This window comes from Arachis stenosperma, chromosome 7, assembly GCF_014773155.1.
Source record: "Arachis stenosperma cultivar V10309 chromosome 7, arast.V10309.gnm1.PFL2, whole genome shotgun sequence".
NCBI classification, from domain to species: domain Eukaryota; kingdom Viridiplantae; phylum Streptophyta; class Magnoliopsida; order Fabales; family Fabaceae; genus Arachis; species Arachis stenosperma.
This window is the reverse complement of record NC_080383.1, coordinates 84,394,000-84,409,867: the sequence shown is the minus strand read 5'-3', so window position 1 is coordinate 84,409,867 and position 15,868 is coordinate 84,394,000. Positions and strand designations below refer to the sequence as shown.

The 15,868-nt window shown below is 33.7% G+C and overlaps 1 non-coding gene across 1 annotated transcript; it reads left to right on the top strand.

Annotated features, from left to right (window-relative positions):
* The first annotated feature begins 14,133 nt into the window (after positions 1 to 14,133).
* Positions 14,134 to 14,241, top strand: LOC130942329 (small nucleolar RNA R71). Its single transcript, XR_009070904.1, has one exon. It is a non-coding gene; the product is annotated as a small nucleolar RNA R71 (small nucleolar RNA).
* The last annotated feature ends 1,627 nt before the right edge of the window (positions 14,242 to 15,868 follow it).

Genomic DNA, 15,868 nt, shown 5'->3' with positions numbered 1-15,868 from the left:
CAGCTAAACCTCACATTTTATACCATATACACAAACCATCAATTATTCACTCAGTTCATTCCTATCTTAAGGTCTTCTAGCCTAAGTTTTCACGTGACATTAAATATTAACTACGAGAAACCAAAACCATACCTTCGTACGGAATCAAAATATTCAAAGCTCCGGAGAAGCTTTTTGACTGAGCTATTGCAGAAGAAAATGTCCAGAATCGTTTATGCCTCCTAAAACTCCCGTTGGCCAAATTCAAAAGAAAGAGTAGTTACGTCACTGTCAACTTCCACTAATAAAAAAAATGGTACCAACATGTAAAGGAGAAGGTTACGAATACTCTTACCAGATTAGATTTTTGATTGGAGTTACGGATTTCAAGAAATCAAAGCCAGAAGTTTGGTGGGGTTTAAGTTTCCTTTTTTCCTCTCTCGGCTACGCTCTTCCTTTTTTTTTCTTTCCTCGTTCTCTTACGCTCTTCCATATATATATATATATATATATATATATATATATATATATATATATATATGGCTTAAGGAAGCCTATAAGCCACCGCCTTGGCTTTCTTTATTATTATACAAGCCTTATGATATATATATATATACACACAATCCCATATATAATGATGATAATAATATATATGTAACTTAATGTAAATTATAAACCGCCTTTCACTTTCATGTTTTATAATTAATAATAGTAATAATAATACTAGTAATAGTAATGATAATCATGTAATAATAATAATAATAAACGTAATAATAGTAATAATAATAGTAACGTAATAAATATAATAAAACAGTAAATTTATAATACTAGAGAGTAAAATTATATAAACTTATAATACATATAATATTCATGAAAATTATATCCAATGTTTATAATAATAATAATAATAATAATAATAATAATAATATAGATTTGATTAAATTCAAATTATTATAAAATTAGTTCAATTATTAATAATAAAAATAATTTTTTTTTAAAAATAAGGAATTCTAATTTTATAAAATAAATTATAGCTTATTTATATTTATATTTTTTTTTTTAAATTGAGGGTTGCTACACCTCTTCTTAACATGACGCATTTTGACGAGTGAGTATGGGGGCATCAGCTATCATTCCTATCGTTAAAAGCAAAATCATAAGGCCTTATATGTCAAAGCAGACAATATCGTATTAGCAGGTGGTCTGAGCTGTTACATGTAATTAAATCAAGATAATGAAAAGGAAGAATCAATTTTTGAAAATTGTATAAATTTTTATTTTCTTTATATATAAAGTAAAGTCTAAAAATAATATTAAATTTTAATTTTGGTAACATTTTTACTCTTATTTAGTTAGATACAAGTTTAATGAGAGTTTTCAAGTAGTCTTTATTTTTCTTTTTAATTAGCAGATAAAAAGAAAATAAAAGGCCAAAACAATTATATTTTTATTAAATTTAATATTTCAGAATAAACTCAGATGATTCTGGATTAAAAAGAATATTAGGAACAACTTTTAAATTACATCTATTTTTCTTTTCTGGTATATACTAAAAATACATATTATAATTTAAACATTCTAACAACTATGCAATATTTATTCACATGTAATTTTGACAGCATTTTTCAATAAAGCATAAAAAAAAAAGAAGGGTAAAGCACTATGCGAATTTTGTGGATAAAAAAGTAGTATTTTGTCTTTCTTTTTATTTTTAATTAGCAGATAAATAAAATTATAAGCCAAAAATAATTGAATTTTTAAATGATGTATTTTCTTAGCTTGAAAGAATATTTAGTCATAAATAAAATGATATTTATCTTTTTAGAAATATTTAAGGTATCATATTTTGGTGATACTGAAATTTTACTATTTTTTGGGTTAAATATAATAGGGTGAATATATAGTTTGATTATATTTTAATATATAGTTTTATAAATATTTTTTAAGTAAATAATTTTTATTATTTTGTGAATTGTAGATTAAAGAGATAAATTTTAGCAACTATAATTTTTTGTCCGTGCGTTGCACAGCTTTCTGCTAGTAAAGATATAATTCGGGACTAACCATACCTGTACATAACATTATAACTTATTTCTGATTGTTCTCTTTAAATTTTATACGAAAAGAAACGGTTTTATTTTACTAGAAGAACATATGAATAGTTTTTTTTTCGATGATCAACAACGTCACCGTTGAAATTTCTCATGGTAAAGTCAACATAAAATTATTACATTTTTTTCTTACAAATTTGGTTGACGATCTAACAACAATAAATTACCAACCATATATGTGAAATTAAATTCGAGGATAATACCTATAAATATTATTAACTGAATACTTATTCTGGCGGCTCTGGCAATTTTTTTAAAAGATTACAAAGTCTAAAATATTTATTTTAATTTTTGATATTTAATTTTGTGAGACTCGTTAATTCTTTTGTTAATGATTTTTTTAGAACATATTTATATGGCACATATTAATATATTTTTTATTTATTTTTTATAAATAAAAATAATTTAAAATTATTAATATTTTTTAGTTTTACGTAATAAATTTAATTAACATATTTTAAAAAAATAACAAAAAAATAAAATAAAAAATTAAACAACCCTAACAATTATTCCTAAAAGATAACGAAACTCATGACAACAAATAATTTGTCAATTTTAGTTAATTCTTAATAGATAAATCAATAATTTAATATGTCATGTAGACTTATTCTATTAATACAGAAAAAAATATTAACAGATGAACTAACAGTTTAAAGGCCAAAAATAATATTTTTTTTTGTTAATAAAAATCTCATTGTCTTTCGAAATAATTATCATGAATAATTTAGGGTTTTTTTTTTCAATATTATTTAATTGTGTAGCAAATTCTAACCATAAATAATTCATCATATTAAATGATCATTATATATATGTTTATTTAGGAACATATATTTTATTTTTAATAAATTAAACAAAATTAACCATCTCTATAAATTAAACAATTAACACGTCGGGAGTAGTATATTTTGGGTTTGTATTTATTTACTGTGGAATGATGCTAAACACATACCATATATAGTTAGGATCAGATCTTTTTATTATTAATAGACCAAATAAAACTCAAAAACCACTCTGTCAGCGAAAAGGTCCTGTGACTAAAAAACTTAGATTTTTATTTGATAAATATATAGATATAACAATAAAAATAAAATTATTTCATAACATGGAAAAAGGAGAGGGATATATAAATTATAACACAACGCATACTTTATTATTCTTTGAAGAAAAATTGATAAATAGTAGAATCATAACTCCACTGAAAAGGAGGAGAATGTAGTGTGTGTATGCGATGGGACACATACACATCCCATAACAAATTAATTAACTAGCTTGGGGTGGGGCACATCCCATACAAGGACATTCTGGATGTGGATTTGGATACGTACATATGCATTGACCAGAGCTGTTACATTTAGATGCCTCTACATCTGCGAATTTATTAAAAAAGAGGCAAGCAGCAAGACATGGATCAACATTTGGTCTTCGAGGATCCTTATGACAAAGAGTTCTGTCGGCTAAAGGATTTTGGCAAATTAGTGCTGCTTCTGTTCCCTGCAATTGGTTATTTCCTACAAATAATTCGGACCCAAAATACACCATTATTAGCCAACAAAGTAAAATCATAACAACAATTATTGAAAACAAAATATATTGAATTGTATGAATTTTGCACATACCAAAACCGATGGAGAGAATAAGTACTAAGAGAATGGGAAAATAGAAAAGGCTTTTCATATTGTTTGGAGTGGAAATTTAATTTTCACCTTGCTTTCAATGGTTATGATGCATGTAAAAAGGCAGGCTCTTTGGTATATATAGACACTCAATCGTAAACAAAACAATGCTATAAACATTCTTATTGCATTGATTATTTGAAGTAGTTTTAAATAATATAATATACTATATTACCTTTTATAACATTGTTCCGTTCCCAGCTCAATGCTTTTATTTACTTTCCTTTTATTCCCACAATTTATGGTTCTTTATAATTATGGAAAGAACAAGTATATATGGATTTTTAAAGCAAAACAATTTTATAAACTTTCTTGTATTACAGAATTTATGATTTGAATTAATTTAAAAAGGTAATATTATATTACCTTTTATTTATAAGATATTATTCCGTTTCTATGATCAATGCTTTTATTTACTTTCCTTCTATTCCCACAAATTTTTGGTAATTGTGTATATTTTTATTACTATGAATAAAAATTCACTTTTTTTCTTGTCATCTATTCTACACCTATAAAAGTTTGGTACTTTGGTGCATACCAAAACCAACGAAAATAATAAGGAAGGATTTTCAAAACCAAAAAAATTATAAACTTATTTTTTTAATTTGACCGGTTTTAAATCCTAGTCTGACCCACCTTTTTTCGTGTGTTCGGCGGGTCGGCCCGACAAACTCAACCCGTTTTGCCACCCCTAATATATATTAAGAAGATTATCACATATTTTACTATATAAAGGTAGAAACTTTTTGTTCTAAAAAAATATAAATTAAATAAATACAAAAAATATAAATTTTTTTATTCATTAAGATTAATTATTATGCAAATTTTTTTATAATATTAAAATAATATTTTAAGCTATAATATAAAATATAAAATAATTAAAATTTATTTTATATTACTTGACAAATAATTAGATTATTATATTTAAAATTTATTAAATAACTAAGTTTATTAAATATATTATTATATAATATAATTTTTTATCAAAATATTTATAAAAATAAAATTTATTTAAAAAGTTATATAAAATACATGAAAATATTAACTTTTTTATTTAGGTATGTATTTAAAATTATATTATTTATTATATTTTTCTAAAAAAATTGAAAAAAATAAAAAAGTTAATATTTTCATGTATTATATATAATATTTTAAATAAATTATATTTTTAAAATATTTTTATAAAAAATTATATTATATAATATATATTTAATAAACTTAGTTAGTTAATAAATTTTAAATATAATAATCTAATTATTTGTCAAGTAATATAAAATAAAATTTTAATTATTTTATATTTTTATGTTAGTTATAGTTTAAAATATTATTTTAATACAATTTTTTAATATTATAAAAATTTTTTGCAATAATTAATTTTAATAAATAAAAAATACTCATATATTTTATATTTAATTATTTAAAAATAAAAAATTTTGTTGTCATTTAAAGTATTGTGTATTAAAGTATTGCCATTTAAAGTATTTATTTATGTACTAGGATATTCTATATTTATTAGAGTCCATCAATGCTCTTGTTTTATATTAGCCTTTCATTTTCATCTAATAAAATCTAATGGTCTATATAAGTGTGGCTTATTCAATAAGCACATAATGGTTGAGCTCGTTTTAGACATACCCCTGAATTGATAATTTGAACCAGTTTAAATAATATTACATTACCATTTTCATTATTATTCAGTGTACACATGTTTTATCGATTTTTAGCAAATTGATGGTGGTTCGATTCTAATGGTTTGGGAGCGAAATTTATTCCTCTTTTGCGAGTACCAGTTTTTTAAAAGTGCATCAAAGACTCTCGAATTAGACGGGATTAGAGGAAAAGACTGAAAAGACAACAAATAAACAAAAGGTTTTAAAAATAAAAATGACTGGAATCGAAATGGTTTGCATTAAATTTAAATAAAGCAATAAAATACCTTCGATTAGATCAAAGGATTTTGAATTTCGAAAATAACAATACAGAAATGTAAAATTGAACAAGAAAGTTAAATGTTGCTTGAAAGATAAATTTGCGAGAAAAGTAAAGTTTACAGAAAATGTAAATGGAATGTAAAACAAGTCGAATGAACCCTACAGAAAATTAACTCGAAGCAGACTCTGAAAGTCTTTGAGATGTGAGTGTGCGTGAGTAATTTTTAAAATAAAGTTCCAACCCTTGTGACTTCGAGCCTTCTAGTATTTATAGCCATTTCCTTAACTGACTAATTTGAAATGAAACTCCCACGTGTGCGAAAACGTGAATAACCGTTTCTGCTCTTTTGCCTGATCATGTGACGGTTCCAGAATGACTTTCGATTTCAGTCCTCGATCTTCTTTGTCGAATACCTCCTTGATTTGCTAAGTCAATTGGATTCTTACTTAATATCCTCAAACACGTGTCTCCTTCGATGCCAAATTCTCTCCGAAAGCTCACTTAGTTACTCGAATAACCTCCTCCTTCGAATTCAATTATTTTTTGGCCAACAAATTGCCCCATAGGATTAATGTGTTTGTTCTCGAAATCATTTTTTTTTGGAAAGCAAAACACTTAATCCTAATTTTATCATTAACGGGAATCACCATGATTAGCCATAAATGACATTACTTCCCCTATTAACTTTTCATCCGTTTTACATGTCTCCCACGATTCGCACTCTTTATCTTCCACCATTTAACCTTCTTTAGAAAGTTGCCTCTCTTTTTGAATCCTCTTTGTAACAATGGTTGAAAACAATTCTTCCTCTTTAAATTTGAGTTTTCTTACAGTCAATATTTCCCAAATTCTTACTTTCTAAAGCTTCAATTTCTCTTTCACCTCTGAGCTCTCTCTTATTTTGCAACTGCAACTTTCTTCCCATTTCTCACCTTGATCAATAATGGCTTCCTCTTCAACCTGCGTTGCTGCACAAGACAAGGGCAAAGACACTATGGCTCAACCGCAGGCTCCCCCAACCTTACAAATACTCAAGCAAATCAACGACGAGATTATTGAAGACCCTCAGCCTCAAGTCGATGACACAAGGATTCTCATTTCGTTCAACATCGGTGACGAAACCCACTGTTTTGTTGGCCCTATTCAGAACATGGAACGGGCACACAAACGTATCCACTACTTCCCCAATGCACAAAGAGAAGATTTGCTAATCAACCAGAACTTTGTCATTTCACATTTCATTAATCCTTAAAAACCCTTCAGGAACAACCCTAAAACTACTCCACGAGGGGCTGATTTTAGGACCTGGCACAGGCATCTCAAATCAGAAAAAATGCTGCCTGGAGAGCTCTTGACATCCAAGACCTCCTACAACTCTCCCACTTTACACCCATAACTCACCCCTGGATGATTGGGGCGGTGGTCAATTTCTGGAACAGGACCACAAACAATTTCCACCTCCCTTGTGGAATGGTTGGCATTTCGCTCCTAGACGTGGCTACCATCACTAGTCTCCCCATAAGCTCTCCCGAGCTTACCTCTAATGCGAAACCGAATCGGGATTACAATATAAACCACAGGACTTTTATAGTGAGTTTATCGTTCATAACATCGGTAAGGAAAATGAACCCATGACTGATGATGAGCACGTTGTGTTTCTGTTCTATTGGCTCAATGCCATTGTTTTTTGCTCTCGAAGCATTCAAATGCAGAAATTTTTCCTCCCTCTGGCTGCCCTCTTGCGTGAGGGAAACACATTTAATTTAGCCAAGTTGCTTTTGGGTCACTTCTTCGAAGAACTTGGCTACTTGGTCAATTACCTTCGAAAAAATTCTTGAATTAATGTAGGAGGTTCCCTCAAGCTGCTCTAACTCTGACTGAATGCTGTTTTCGAGAAGTTCATGTAGAAAGATAGGAATAGTTCATCTGATAAACAACACATCGAAGGGTTTCGATTGACCACCTTCCAACCCAATTTCCAAGATACCCAGTCGACTGAGGACCGTTTCTGGGCTGTTTTTCTCTTAGTGTCAAAATTGTGGTCCTTCATGGCTAGAATGCCTTCTTGATAAACCACTATTTTATGATTTATCTTGTGCTAAATTGAGTGAATTTTATCAATTATTTGCACACTTATTCATACAAAACGCATGGTTTTACAAATCCTTCCTAATTTTGTTCTATGACTGAAAACATGCTTCCTAAGCCTTTAAATTGTAAATTTTTTAATTCTCCTTTGCTACCATTCGATGCCGTGATGTGTTTGTCAAGTGTTTCCAGATTTACAGGGCATGAATGCCTTAAAGGATGAAGAGGAGGCATGCCAAAGTGGAAGGAACACAAGAAACTAAAGAGATCAAAAGTGAGCAGCGACGCGCACGCATGACTGACGCGTGCGCGCGCATTGGTGCAATTCACAGCAATGCGTACACGTGACAAGCGCAAACGACCAGCAACGCGTACGCATGGCCGACGCGTACGCGTGACAGAGTGTTGGTGCACGAAATTGCAATTCACACTTTTCACAACTCCGCACAACTAACCAGCAAGTGCACTGGATCGTCCAAGTAATACCTTACATGAGTAAGGGTCGATCCCACGGAGATTGCCGGCTTGAAGCAAGCTATGGTCATCTTGTAAATCTCAGTCAGGCGGATTCAAATGGTTATGAGGTTTTGATAAATAAAAAGATAAATAAAACAAAAAATAACATAGAGATACTTATACAATTCATTGGTGGAAATTTCAGATAAGCGTTTGGAGATGCTTTGTTGCTTCTGAACCTCTGCTTTCCTATTGTCTTCATCCAACCATGCATGCTCCCTTCCATGGCAAGGTGTATGATCCTCTCAGTGAAAATGGTCTGGCTACGGTCTCTGTATGGATAATCAACTATCGGATTTCTCGTCTCGGGTGAAAAATACCAGGCACAGCTACCACAGAGCTAATCATCTGTCGGTTCTCACTTGTGTCGGAATAAGATCCATTGATCTTTTTGCACACTGTCACTGCGCCTAACATTCGCGAGTTTGAAGCTCCTCACAGTCATCCCTTCCCAAATCCTACTCGAAATACCATAGACAAGGTTTAGACTTTCTGGATCTCAGGAATGCTGTCTATTGATTCTAGCCTATACCACGAAGATCCTAATCACGGGGTCGGATGCTCTGTTGTCAGGAGAGACGATGCGAATCCGTGGATCAGAGACCCAAGAGAGTATACTCTGGCTGGCGTCGAATGACTACGTTGAACATCATGTAGACCGCTTTGTGGTTGTCAGGCACGCGGATCTTGGCTAAGCGAGTACTGAAGATAGTGGGTGATTGTCACGGGTCACCCCTTCAGTCTGACTTAACTAAATTAAGTACAAGAGTATATCTTGGAGAAGAAGTAGGCGTGAATTGAAGGAAAAACAATAGTACTTGCATTAATTCATGAGGAACAGCAGAGCTCCTCACCTTAATCTATGAGGTGTAGAAACTCCACCGTTGAAAATACATAAGAATAAAAGGTCTAGGCATGGCCGAATGGCCAGCCTCCCAAATGGCATAAGAATTCGAAAACAGGAGAAGAAGACCTGATCAAAGGATCGAAAAGTCATCCAAAGATGAAATACAATAGTCAAAAAGTGTTATTTATACTAAACTAGTAACCTAGGTTTACAGAAAATGAGTAGATAGTGTAGAAATCCACTTCCGGGGCCCACTTGGTGTGTGTTTGGGGTGAGCTTTGAAGCTTTCATGTGCATACGCCATCCTTGGAGTTAAACACCAGATTGAGTGCCAGTTTGGGCGTTTAACTCCAGCTTTAGTGCCAGTTCTGGCATTTTACGCCAGAAAAGGGTCTTTGGTGGGCGTTTGGACGCCAGTTTGGGCCATCAAGTCTCGGGTAAAGTATGGACTATTATACATTTCTAGAAAGCCCAAGATGTCTACTTTCCAACGCAATTAAGAGTGCACCAATTGGGATTCTGTAGATCCAAAAAATCCCCTTCGAGTGCAGGGAGGTCAGAATCCAACAGCATCTGTAGTCCTTTCTTAGCCTCTGAATCAGATTTTTGCTCAGGTCCCTCAATTTTAGCCAGAAAATACCTGAAATCACGGAAAAACACACAAACTCATAGTAAAGTCTAGAAATGTGATTTTTGCATAAAAACTAATAATAATATACTAAAAAGTAACTAAAACATACTAAAAACTACCTAAAAACAATGCCAAAAAGCGTATAAATTATCTGCTCATCACAATACCAAACTTAAATGGTTGCTTATCCCCAAGAAACCAAAAACAAAATAGGATAAAAAGAAGAGAATATACAATAAATTCCAAAACATCAATGAAGCTTAGTTCTAATTAGATGAGCGGGGCTAGTATCTTTTTGCTTCTGAACAGTTTTGGCATCTCACTTTATCCTTTGAAGTTCAGAATGATTGGCATCCATAGGAACTCAGAATTCAGATAGTGTTATTGATTCTCCTAGTTCAGTATGTTAATTCTTGAACACAGCTACTTATGAGTCTTGGCCGTGACCCTAAGCATCTTGTTTTCCACTATTACCATCGGATACATAAATGCCACAGACACATAACTGGGTAAACCTTTTCAGATTGTGACTCAGCTTTACTAGGGTCCCCAGTTAGAGGTGTCCAGAGTTCTTAAATACACTATTTTTACTTTGGATCATGACTTTAACCACTTAGTCTCAAGCTTTTCACTTGGATCTTCATGACACAAGCACATGGTTAGGGACAGCTTGATTTAACCGCTTAGGCTAGGATTTTATTCCTTTGGGTCCTCCTATCCATTAATGCTCAAAGCATTGGATCCTCTTTACTCTTGCCGTTCAGTTTAAAGGGTTACTGGCTTTTTGCTCTTGCCTTTTGGTTTAAAGAGCTATTGGCTTTTTCTGCTTGCTTTTTCTTCTTCTTTTTTTCTTTATTTTTTTTTTTGCCCCTTTTTTTTCGCAAGCTTTGTATTTTTCACTGCTTTTTCTTGCTTCAAGAATCAATTTTATGATTTTTCATATTATCAATAATATTTCTCTTTTTTCATTATTCTTTCAAGAGCCAACAATTTTAACACTCATAAACTTCACTATCAAAAATATACACTGTTCAAGCATTCATTTAGAAAATAAAAAGTATTGCCACCACATCAAAATAATTAAACTAATTTCAAGATAGAATTCAAAGTTCATGTACTTCTTGTTCTTTTGCAATTAGAAACATTTTTTATTTAAGAAAGGTGAAGGATTCATGGGACATTCATAGCTTCAAGGCATAGACACTAGACACTAATGATCATGTAATAAAGACACAAACATAGACAAAACATCAATCATAGAAAACGAAAGAAAACAGAAAAATAAATAACAAGAAAATTAAAGAACGGGTCCACCTTAGTGATGGCGGCTAGTTCTTTCTCTTGAAGATCCTATGGAGTGCTTTAGCTCCTCAATATCTCTTCCTTGCCTTTGTTGCTCCTCCTTCATGACTTTTTGGTCCTCTCTAATTTCATGGAAGATAATGGAGTGCTCTTGGTGCTCCATCTTCAGTTGCTCCATGTTGGAACTCAAATCTTCTAAAGAGGTGTTGAGTTGCTTCCAATAGTTGTGTGGAGGAAAGAGTATCCCCTGAGGCATCTCAGGGATTTCTTGATGAGTAATTTCCTCATGCTCTTGTTGAGGTCCATGAGTGGGCTCTCTTGTTTGCACCATCCTTTTTTTTAGTGATGGGCTTGTGAGATGAATCTCTCCATCTCCCATGACTCGGAGGTGGAAGAAACTGCCTTCCCTTTCCTCTTTCTAGAGGTTTCTCCGACCTTAGGTGCCATTAATGGTTATAAAAAAACAAAAAGCAGAGCTTTCTCCCACACCAAACTTAAAATGTTTGCTCGTCCTCGTGTAAAAGAAGAAAGAAAGGAGTAGAAGAAGAAGAAATAGAGGAGATGGAGGTGGAGGAGTGGTTCAGCCAAGGGGGGTTTGGAGGGTTTGTGATGTATAAAAATGAAGGACTAAGGAGGGGGTATATATAGGGTAAGGGAGAGAGGGAATCTGTATGATAGTGGGTGGATTTGGGAGGGAAATGGTTTAAATTTGAGTGGGTGAGGTAGGTGGGGTTTATGAAAAATAGTGGTGAAGAAATTATGTGGAAAAGGGTAGGATTTGATAGGTGAATGGTGTTTGGGGAAGAGTGTTATGGAAGGGCGGGAAGAAGGAGAGAGAATTAGTTGAGGTAGGTGGGGATCCTGTGGTGTCCACAGATCTTGAGGTGTCAAGGAATTATCATCCCTGCACTATTCTAGCATTTAAACACCCTCTGTGTGGCATTTCTTGCATTAAATGCCAGGTTGATGCCCATTTTTGGCGTTAAACGCTAGTCTGGCTGCCAGTTCTGGCGTTTAACTCCTAGAATGCTGCCAGACTGGGCGTTAAACGTCCATTCTACTACCCTTACTGGCGTTTAATGCCAGCCAGACACCAGACACCCTTTTCTGGCATTAAACGCCAGTCTGTGTGCCATTTCTGGCATTTAACGCCCAAAATGGTGCCAGACTGGGCGTTAAACACCTACATTGCTAGCCTTACTGGCGTTTGAACGCCAGTAAGCTCATTTTTTATGCTATTTTTTTATTTTGCTTTAATTCTGCAGCTATTTTCGTGATTTCACATGATCATCAACCTAAAGAAAGCATATAATAACAATGGAAAATAAAATGAAAGAGTAATTAATATAGATAAATAACATTGGGTTGCCTCCCAATAAGCGCTTCTTTAATGTCAATAGCTCGACAGTGAGCTCTTACAGAGCTTCACAGATGCTCAGAGCATGATTGTGACCTCCCAACACCAAACTTAGAGTTTAAGTATGGGGGCTCTGCTTGACATTGTATTGAGATAAGCTTTTCATGCTTCCTCTCCATGGTTACAGAGGAAGATCTTTGAGCCTTGAAGACAAGGTAGTCCTCATTCAGTTGCAGGACTAACTCTCCTCTGTCCGCATCAATCACAGCTTTTGCTGTGGTTAGGAAGGGTCTTTCAAGGATGATAGATTTATCCTCATCCTTCCCAGTGTCTAGGATTATGAAGTCAGCAGGGATGTAAAGGCCTTCAACCATCACCAAGACATCCTCTACAAGTCCATAAGCCTGTTTCATTGACTTGTCTGCCATCTCTAGTGAGATTCTTGCAGTTTGTACCTCAAAGATCCCTAGTTTCTCCATTACAGAGAGTGGCATGAGGTTGATACCTGACTCCAGGTTACACAAAGCCTTTTCAAAGGTCATGGTGTCTATAGTGCAACGTATTAAGAACTTTCCAGGATCCAGTTTCTTTTGAGGCAATGTCTGCTGTATCCATATATTCAGTTCATTGATGAGCAATGGAGGTTCATCCTCCGAAGTCTCATTATCAAATAACTTGGCATTCAGCTTCATGACTGCTCCTAGATACTGAGTAACTTGCTCTTCAACAATGTCTTCACCTTCTTCAGAGGAAGAGTATTCATCAGAGCTCATGAATGGCAACAGTAAGTTTAGTGGAATCTCTATGGTCTCTGTATGAGCCTCAGATTCCTTTGGTTCCTCAATAGGGAACTCCTTATTGGTCAGTGGACGTCCCTTGAGGTCTTCCTCATTGGGAATCACTACCTTTTCACTCTCTCGAGGTTCGGCCACTTTGGATATGGTTATGGCCTTGCACTCTCTTTTGGGATTCTCTTCTGTATTTATTGGGAGAGTACTAGGAGGGGTTTCAGTAACTCTTTTACTCAGCTGACCCACTTGTACATCCAAATTTCTGATGGAGGACCTTGTTTCATTCATGAAACTAAGAGTGGTCTTAGATAGATCAGGGACTATGTTTGCTAAGCCAGAGAGACTCTGCTCAGAATTCTCTGTCTGTTGCTGAGAAGATGATGGAAAAGGTTTGCTATTGCCAAACCTATTTCTCCCACCATTATTATTATTGAAGCCTTGTTGAGGTTTCTGTTGATCCTTGCATGAGAAATTTGGATGATTTCTCCATGAAGGATTATAGGTGTTTCCATAGGATTCTCCCATATAATTCACCTCTTCCATTGCAGGATTCTTAGGATCATAAGCTTCTCCTTCAGAGGAGGCTTCTTTAGCACTGCCGGATGTAGCTTGCAATCCAGTCAGATTCTGAGAAATCATATTGACTTGCTGAGTCAATATTTTGTTTTGAGCCAATATGGCATTTAGAGTATCAATCTCAACAACTCCTTTCTTCTGAGTCATCCCATTATTCACATGATTTCTTTCAGAAGTGTACATGAACTGGTTATTTGCAACCATCTCAATGAGTTCCTGGGCTTCTACAGGGGTTTTCAGATGAAGAGATCCACCAGCAGAATGGTCCAATGACATCTTAGGCAATTCAGACAGACCGTCATAGAATATACATATGATGCTCCATTCTGGAAGCATGTCAGAAGGACACTTTTTGGTTAATTGCTTGTATCTTTCCCAAGTTTCATAGAAGGATTTACCTTCCTTCTGTTTGAAGGTTTGGACTTCCACTCTAAGCTTGCTCATCTTTTGATGTGGAAAGAATTTGGTCAAAAAAGCATTGACTAACTTGTCCTAAGAGTTCAGACTTTCTCTAGATTGTGAGTCCAACCATATCCTAGCTCTGTCTCTTACAGCAAAGGGGAAAAGCATGAGTCTGTAGACCTCGAGATCAACCCCATTGGTCTTAACAGTATCATAGATTTGCAAGAATTCAGCTAAGAACTGATGAGGATCTTCCGATGGAAGTCCATGAAGATGAAGATCAGAATATACATCTTAGAGATAGATCAAACATGGATCGAAGAAGAAACAATAGTACTTTTATTAATTCATAGGACTCAGCAGGGCTCCTCCCTTCAACCTAGGAAGTTTAGAAACTCATACTGAAAGTAAAAATAATGGAAAAACAAAAAGAATGGCAGACCTCCCTCGATGGGAGGTGAAAAAAATTCTGAAGATCTTAAAAGTTGTCAAAAGACTTCTCTCTTGAATTGAAGAGTGTGTGAATTACATAAACATAAGCCCTTAAATATTAAACAGATGACTAGTAAGGGTAAAATAGTCTATTTAGTGCTAAAATCCACTTCTGGGGCCCACTTGGTGAGTGTTTGGGCTGAGCTTTGATGAGATCCATGTGCTATGAGGCTCCTTTGGCATGGAATGCCAGCTAGGGTTCCTCTCTGGGCCTTTGGACACTGGGCTCTGTTCTTTGGGCGCTGGACGCCTGTAGGGGGCAGGAAGCTGGCGTTGAACGCCAGTTTTGGGCCTTCTAATCCAGAGTAAAGTATGGACTATTATATATTACTGGAAAGCTATAAAAGTCAGATTTCCATAGCCGTTGAGAGCGCTCCATTTGGTCTTCTGAAACTCCAGAAAAGCTCTTCCGAATGTAGGCAGGTCAGATCTAGACAGCATCTGCATTGCTTTCTCTGTGTCTAAATTAGAGTTCTGCTCCGGCTCCTGAATTTCAACCAGAAAATTTCTGAAATTGCCCAAAAACACAAAAACTCATAGTAGAATTAAAAAAATGTGAATTTAACACTAAAACCTATAAAAACTTAATAAAAACTAAAAAAACACACTAAAAACTATATAAAAATGATGTCAAAAAGCATATAAAATATCCGCTCATAAAAAACACAAAGAGACACCAAACTTAAAAATTTTAAGATAAAAAAAGAAGAAAAACAAGAACACTTTGAAAATCAAGAAGAACACCAAGAACAAAACTCAAAGAATTCAAAGAAAACAAGAACATGCAAACGACACCAAACTTACAAATTTTGACAACTAAAGACACAATTTTCGAAATTTTTAAAGAAAAGAGTAAAGAAGACACCAAACTTGAAGATTGACACAAGACTCAAACAAAAGACACTATTTTTGAAAATTTTTTGAAAGAGACTCAAAGAAATTCAAAAATTCAACCAAGAACACAAACAAAAGACTCAAACTAAAAACAAAGATTAAGTAAAGAAAAGAAAACATTTTTGAAAATTTTTTGAATTTTTTCGAAAAAGAAGAAGAAAATAAAAAGACTCAAACAAAATTAAAAACAATACCTAATCTAAGCAGCAAGATAATCCGTTAGTTGTCCAAACTGAAACAATTTCAGGCACTGGCGCCAAAAACTTGGTGCACGAAT